This window comes from Taudactylus pleione, unplaced genomic scaffold, assembly GCF_031769625.1.
Source record: "Taudactylus pleione unplaced genomic scaffold, aTauple2 ptg000094l, whole genome shotgun sequence".
Classification (NCBI taxonomy): Eukaryota; Metazoa; Chordata; class Amphibia; order Anura; family Myobatrachidae; genus Taudactylus; species Taudactylus pleione.
The window spans coordinates 2,832,039-2,838,447 of NW_028284496.1; the positions used below are offsets into that span (position 1 = coordinate 2,832,039).

At 41.9% G+C, this 6,409-nt stretch overlaps 1 pseudogene; it reads right to left on the reverse strand.

Annotated features, from left to right (window-relative positions):
• Positions 1–4,421: 4,421 nt before the first annotated feature.
• On the reverse strand, positions 4,422–4,540 carry LOC148526775 (5S ribosomal RNA; annotated as a pseudogene).
• Between the last annotated feature and the right edge of the window lie 1,869 nt (positions 4,541–6,409).

The window sequence follows — 6,409 nt, forward strand, 5'->3', positions numbered from 1 at the left end:
GTTTGACACTTATACCCCTTTTACATTGCTGTGATAACTCGGGTTATTGCTGGGTCGGGTTGCAGCTCAGTGTAAAACGATCCCTGAAAAATAACCTGGGTCAACTGACCCAGCAATCCAGCCCAGGTAGCTACCAGGGTCAGACCTAGGATGGACCAGGGTAATGATGCTGTGTAAATGGCACAACCCATGTTATCCGACCTGGATCATGCCTAAAATTAACTGATTGGTGGCTGTGGAGCAGTCACCTCCCACTTTTTATGACCTCGCAAGTTTATCAGGGCAGACCCGGGTTCAGTGTAAATGGGGCTGACCTAAGAATAACTCAGATCGATGGTGCTTTGTTAACAGTGTCTGACCTGGGTTGGAACCATGTCTGAAAACCAAAGTCGTACTCAGGTTTTTGGTGGAAAAGAGGTATTACATTGAACATTCACATACATTAAAGCAGATACCATAGAGAAAATCAATTGTCTCTTCAGTATCTGTAAACATCTGCAGACTTTATCATTGCCATACCATTGCCTAACTGTTATATGGCCACTGAAATCCGACAGCTACTGTATTACTAATTAATGGAAACACTTCTGTGGCTTATCGCTTTTTCACATATCAATGAGATTACTTGTCAGTAGGGAGTCCAGCAGTGCCCATCGTTTGTGTAGGAGGGGTACATCTGTCAATGGTCAATAAAGTTATTGAATCTTTTATTTAATAGTCTTTAAGATTCCTACTCCCACCAATAGGAGGGTTTATCTTTGATGTTACATGGTATCGCTATTGGGGTGAGTTATCTCTGACTCACTATCATCTAATCCACTTACATACATTTTAATAATATGGCTGCATGCTTTGCAAAGACACTATGGCTCTGATTCAGAGCCGGACGCTCTGACCAGAGCGCTCGCTCTGAATCAGGGCCCTCCTCCATTAAAATGGAGCGTCCTCCTGGACGCTTGTATAGCTGTGGGTCACCACCCACAGCATATACGAGCGTGCAAAAAGAGGTTTCCCAGCCGCAAGGCCAGGAGTGATTTTGGCTCTATCAGAGCCAAAATCACTCCCACTGACATCACTAGTGATGTCAGTGGGCCGGCTCAGACGGTAGGCGTTCCCATGGGAACGCCTCCGTCTGGCAGGCACGCCTTTGGTGGGCGTGCTGTCAATCAACATCGACAGCACGCCCCCTTTGGTGCGAGACCCGGAGCGATGGAAAGCCCGTCGCTCGCCGGGTCTCACGCATGCGCACGACGGAGCTCCCTCCGTCGTGTGCATACGCAGTGGGGAACATCGACCCACTTGCGAGCGTACTGCCGCTCGCGAGTGGGTCTGAATGACCCCCTATATCTGCAAAACAGGAGCTGAATTAACAGCATGATCTGTACTGGTTTATTACATCTCCCCCACAATATATCACCATCATGTCATGTGAAATCAATGCCTCCCTTTTTGCCCACACAAGCACCATATAATCACAGCAAATAATATAAAAAGTATTAAAGAATGGACAAGCAATGTATTATACAAAGAACAAAAAAAAAAAAAAGGTATATTGTTCATAAATCACTGTAGCAGGGTTAGTGCTAGCTCAGTTAGGGGGAGATTTAATAAACCTTGGAGAGAGATAAAATTGGAGATGAATAGTACCAGCCAATCAGCTCCTAACTGTCACTTTACATACAGGCTGTGTCTGAAAAATGACAGTTAGGAGCTAATTGGTTGGTGCTATTTATCTCCAATGTAATCTCTCTCCAAGCTTTATTAAATCTTCCCCTTAGTTAGGAATAAAAATTAGTAATTATCATTTTACTTGGTTTGTTTCTTCAGACTGCTATTAAACTTTTTTTTATTGAGGCATTAAAGGTCAACATTATATGCATATCATTGCATTTTTCAAGAAAATACATAAACTATGTAGTTACATAACTGTGTAATTGACATATATAGACAAAATAAACAAAATAGTGGTTGCAACATTTACATTTGCAGTCACTAAAACGATAAGACATATGAATGCAGAAAAGATTCTGGTATATTAGATTACATAAACTATAAAATGTTTCTATAAGCTCTGGAGGAGGACACCAAATTAATCAGAATTATTCATTCAAAGAGACAGGCGGGTCCTGTATTGCCATTCTACTAAGGCACCAGGTAGTATTCTTCAGTGGATCTGTTTTCTGGTAGTAAGTGGGAGGGTGTCGATGTAGGATGCCCGTAGTGTGAAGAAGAGTTCCACCAGTTTCTCCTTTTGTAGGAGTGTTTCCATCCAGTCCATCCTGAACAAAAAGTGGAGTTTGTTCAGAAACAAAGACATTTGGGGTGGACTGCTGTCCAACCAACCCTGTAATATTGTTTTATTGCCTGCAGCACTTAAAGCTAATAAGAGCTTTTTGCTTTCTATTAAACTTTTATAAGTTTTTCACAGTTTGGATAGTGTTATGTGACTATCATGGCAACAACTGTCATGTGGCACATGATGTTGTGAGCAGAGAGGCTTTGGGATGCTCCTCTGAACTTAGGGCCTGATTCAGATTTGGGAATAGAGTGAGAAAGAGCACGTAACTGTGAACCAGGACAAACCATGTTGCAATGCAAGGGGTGCAAATACATACATTTTATTTTTTGGTATTGAATATTAGCAGTGATCCTAATAATCAATTTTGCTGTCAATAATGGTCTAAACACCTGATAATCACAGCACAAAACAATATAATCATTCAGCAGCATTTAACAACATGCAACTGTCACGAATCTGGGTTTTAGACCCAATAACAATACCCAGCGTTGCTATATCACGCTCTGTGCATCTCCAGTGTCCCAGCAGTAACCTAGCTCTCCGCAGCACATTTCAACAATGTTGGATTTCCCCATGTGACTCCCCAGTCCAATCCCTGTGCTGCAGTTGTGATCACATGATCCTGGCAGCCTATGGACGTCCATTGCTGCTTATTTAAACCCCTTTAGGAGAAAAGCATATTGCCAGAACAATGTCTTTCTGAGATAGTTCCTGGATTTTGCTTTTGTGCTTCTGTGTCTGTCCATCTACAGTTTTGCCACCTGTATCCTGCTGAGAAGACTCCTGTTATCCACCAGCGATCCAGTGTCTGCAGTTCTCAGCAGTCTGCTGCTATCCTGCCTTACTGGCCTGCACACGCTGTTTCCATCTATTGCAGTTCCTCCGGTAAGTTCTCCAGCATCAGTGTTTCTGGACTCCTGCTCCATCCCTCTGGCTGCTGACCATAGCTTGGTACTGGGGTTTGGTTTCTATTGTTCTAAGTTTCTACACTCAGGCTGTTCCTGAGTGTCATGGTACAGTTCCTGTGCTGAGGTGGTTTGCAGCTTCCAGGTTTGCCCCGGCTGGTTCAGTTGGGGGTCCGGAATGCTGGTTCACTACATCTAGTTTCTTAGTTCTGGATTCAGATTCCAGGGCCAGACCACTGAGTAGGGGTGTGGTTTCCAGGGCCATTTGACCCTTGTGATTGTTCACCCTGAGTTCCTTCATTTCTGACACAGGTTCTGAGTTCTGAGTTTTTAGGCTTCGGGTTTGGTACTATGCACCTCTGAGTTTCTCTGGTTGTGTTAGTCTGAATTTCCAGTAGTTGATTTCAATCTTTAGCTCCTCAGTCGGGAGCTGGGGTTGAGTTCCGTGCAAAAGTTCTAGGCCCTCTCAACTGGGATTCCAGGTCTATATTCTTGTACAGACTCCATCCAGAGTTCCACCATGTGTGTTTGGGTTTGCCACAGACGTCCAAGCTTGTCAGCTATAGTCCATATCTGCTCCGTGAGTAGACCTCTCATCAATTCTAGTTTTGTCCATACTCCTGCTTCAGCTGTTCCTAATTGTAACAGAAAAAAAGGAGGGAAATTCCACACAGAACCAATGTCAAATAAGTACAAACCAACAATGTCGTATCTCTCTGTCTAATGGAACATGGATAATTGCTGGTGCTGCTCCCAAAGCCCAATATATAGTCTAGCCCAAAAAAAGAGAAAAAAGTAGGGCTTGTTGTTGGGGCACTCTTGATTGGATTAATGGTATAGAATATAGAATTAAGATATAGCTTTTAATAAACACAACTTAAAATTACAAAGGTACCCATGTTAACACAAACACAGACACAAAATATTTATTATTATATTTATACAAAGATATTATAATTATTCAAAAATAATGACTGATTGTGAATTACGAAAATATTTAAATAGGGGTACCAACTCCTATGACTCATAATGTTGATCTATAAGTCATATCAAATCAATGTTAGACTTATATAGAAAATTTGGTACCCCTGTAACCATAATAGTGTATGCACAACATGATTTACTAATTGTCTGAACCTGATAGGTATGTGGAAACAAATATGTTGATTATTAATTGCTGTGTTACCACTCTTCCCCAGTCCAACTCCTTATATATGGACCTACAGTACCTGGTATTCCCATGTGGTCTCCCATCCAAGTACTAACCAGGCCCAATACTGTATAGCTTCCAAGATCAGACGATATTGGGCACATACAGTTTGGTATGGCTGTAGGTATATAGTCACTCTGGAAACTGAATGCCCTGGTAAACACAAGGCAAGGTGGTTTGTAGGACTATCTTTTTGGGAGAGTCCACTTTGTTAAAATTTACACAATATGGGAATACCAGGTACTGTAGGTCCATATATAAGGAGTTGGATTGGGGAAGAGTGGTGACACAGCAATTAATAATCAACATATTTGTTTCCACATACCTATCAGGTTCAGACAATTAGTAAATCATGTAGTGCATACACTATTAGGGTTACAGGGGTACCCAATTTTCGATATAAGTCTTACATGCATTTGATTTGACTTATAGATCAACATTATGAGTCATAGGAGTTGGTACCCCTATTTAAATATTTTCATCATTCACAATCAGTCATTATTTTTGAATAATTATATTATCTTTGTATAAATTTAATATTAAATATTTTGTGTCTGTGTTTGTGTTAACATGGGTCCCTTTGTAATTTTAAGTTGTGTTTATTAAAAGCTATATCTTAATTCTATATTCTATACCATTAATCCAATCAAGAGTGCCCCAACAACAAGCCCTACTTTTTTCTCTTTTTTGGGGCTCAGCTGTTCCTAAGACAGATCTGAAAAACATGAGTCCAGTGACAGAAAGAAAGAATAAACCTAATTAAAAGAGAAACACAAATAATCAAATATTTCCTCTAAAGATAATAGCTGAATAAAATAAGTTTAACAAGGAGTCTCTTCCCATCAACAAGATAATAAATACAACTTAGCAATTATTATGTGGTCATATCATTTTCAAAGCTGTCACAATAAGATCTAATTAGTGGCATCAAAGAGTTTTAGAATGTGGTTCTGGCTTTGCGGATCGAGATTGTCAATAATTAGACCCCACTTGTTAGAAAAGTGTACAATCGCCTTTTCTACATTGGGGAGCATAGCTTGTCTAGTGAAGTGTAATAATTTCAAAAGTCTACTGTAACCTAAAGTTGTAGTCCACCAGATGGCTGTCTTACTTATTTACTTCCATGGGCAGGATGAACAACTTATAGTACAATTTATTCAGTGATTATTTTGTTAGTCATCTTCCATATTACCCTGACTGTATGTCTTACTACCATGTATTGCTTATCTCACACACTGTAACCTACATAATGTACCCAAGGTGGCTGCCTCACATGGTCTTCTCATGGGTAGGATGAATAGTGCATGTAGTTGCTCATTCAGAGGTGGTCACCAGAAGCAATCGCTCTCTCTGAATGAGGGTGGCTGCTTGATTTTTTAAGTGTGGCCTCCTGGTCGCTAGCTAAGCTGTGGGTTACCACCCACAGTTTTAGCGATCGAGCAGGTTGATGGTCGCGATGGTCAAGACCATCACGACCATCGGGGCTTGCGACGAGACCCTAAGGTTGGGTCTCGGCAACCGCAAGCTCCAGGGAGCTTCCTGCTCTGATCGAGCAGGAAGCTCCCCACTGACATCACTGCTGATGTCAGTGCGGCCACCCACAAAACGGCAGGCGTTCTGTTAGGAATGCCTCCATTTGTGTAGCCACCCCCTTGCCCCGCCTACAAAAACGGGGCGAGCTTTCGATCACCATCGACAGCCGCCCCTTTTGTATTGAGCTCTAAGGCGAGAGAATTTCTCTCTCACTCCGGGGCTTGCGCATGTGCAGTGCGGCCGCTGCACGTGCGCAGGGCCTTAACATCGACCCGGTAGCAAGGGCTCAGCGCTTGCGACCCGGTCTGAATGAGACTCAATATCTCTGTGTAATAAATGGAAAAAAGACAGGCGGCACTCACAGTGCTTGCAAGATTAAAATGACCAACAGGTCATTGATAGTTTATTTCAATCTCCATACCAGAGATTTTCCTCAGGGACTATGACAAACATAACATGTCA